This window comes from Siphateles boraxobius, unplaced genomic scaffold, assembly GCF_051911475.1.
Source record: "Siphateles boraxobius isolate OS27281-9 unplaced genomic scaffold, OSU_SipBor_1 269, whole genome shotgun sequence".
In the NCBI taxonomy this organism is placed as follows: Eukaryota; Metazoa; Chordata; class Actinopteri; order Cypriniformes; family Leuciscidae; genus Siphateles; species Siphateles boraxobius.
In genome coordinates, this window is record NW_027508886.1 from 1,061,909 (window position 1) to 1,063,576 (window position 1,668).

General features: G+C 35.1%; 1 long non-coding RNA gene across 1 annotated transcript; it reads left to right on the forward strand.

Moving 5' to 3' along the window:
• Positions 1 to 379: 379 nt before the first annotated feature.
• On the forward strand, positions 380 to 1,349 carry LOC143752363 (uncharacterized). Its single transcript, XR_013207389.1, has 3 exons — positions 380 to 459; positions 1,168 to 1,234; positions 1,320 to 1,349. It is a non-coding gene; the product is annotated as an uncharacterized LOC143752363 (long non-coding RNA).
• The last annotated feature ends 319 nt before the right edge of the window (positions 1,350 to 1,668 follow it).

Consider the following 1,668-nt stretch of genomic DNA (forward strand, 5'->3'; position numbering starts at 1 on the left):
TATGCGCCCCTGAATGGAAAAGAACTGTAAACTTCATCATTGTACTGTAATGAACTGCGTTACTGCCTATAGGATGATTGCATGATTTTTTTCCATTTAAAATAACATGGTCTTTCCTTTTCTCTCTCTCTCTAGAGACAGCAAACACTGCAGGACGACCGGACATCCAAGTAACATGTTAGTGTGGTTTATATTTATTTTTAATGAGAAACATTATAGAGTGCAACAGGCGTTTTCTGGAAGTAAAAACACTTCCGGTAACCAGCGACTGTGAAAAAGGGGGCAGGTACTCTATTGGCTGTATAATGAACAGATGAACTGACAGATATTTTATGTAAACAGGCAAAATCTCTTCATCTGATGGTGGCCATGTGTTTTCGCCTATCATAACTGGTTTAACTCATGGCTCCTCCATTGACATCAACATGACTTCTGCCGAATCAAATGTACCGGCAAATTGTAAGTGTAATAAATCAGTTTTGCCTATGTGATGTATTAAATTAAACTTGATTAAGCAGTCCGAGTTAACTATTTGGGACCATTTTTAAGGAAAGTTACATTCTGATCTAACAGCGTCATGTACAAATTTGTCATGCTCCTGGATTATTTTACTATACTACATTACTATAGCCTTTTATTTACTGCTGATTTTATCAAAGCCACGAATTAACTCAATTCATGGTTCCAATAATAAAATAAATGAACAAGTGACAGATGAACTGAAAGATATTTTATGTAAACAGGCAAAATCTCTGCATATGATGGTGACCATGTGTTTTCACCTATCATAACTGGTTTAACTCATGGCTCCCCCTTTGATATAAACATGACTTCTGCCAAGTCAAATGTACCGGCAAATTGTAAGTGTGATGCATGAGAAACTATTAAAACAGTTTTTTGTATAAAATGAATGTATAAATGTATAAACAATGTATAAAATTAATCTTAATTAAGCAGTCGGAGTTAACTATTTGGGACCAATTTTAAGGAAAGTTACATTCTGATCTAACAGCGTCATGTACAAATTTGAAATATTTTTGGTACTATTGAATCAGGTTTTGTAGAATAAGCTATGATGAATTTATCTTATCTGGTGTCATGCTCCTGGATTATTCAGAAATGTAACTATAGCCTTTTATTTTACGACACTTATTTATTTTACTACAGATTTTATCAAAGCCAAATACTGTCCAAAAGGGGCGACTGGGAAAGAAGAGAAACGGGTCAATACAAGGTTAGATTCAATCTTTATATTCTTTCCCCATTTTGCCTTCATTTTCCTTTTCCTGTTTTAATTTTTCAATTTTTTATATTCTCAGATCATCAAGGGTTTCTGAAAGCAAACACCAGTCAGTTGGTTGAAAACATGAAGAACATTGATCCAATCATTGACGATCTTGACTTGCACAATGGATCAGTTGCAAATGTGCGAGTGAATCCAACACGCCGGATGAAGATGAGGGAACTGCTGGACTGTGTGATGAAGATGAGGGAACTGCTTGACTGTGTGAATTGTGAAAGCATTGCCAAGGACCTGGTCAATGCTTTGTGCAAGCCCATCATCAAAATGTTTTAACATATCGTAAATTTCAATTGTTTGATAAATTATCTAACGATTATACCTAACTATCAACAGTTATATGTGAAACGAGCTCAGTCGCATTAGAG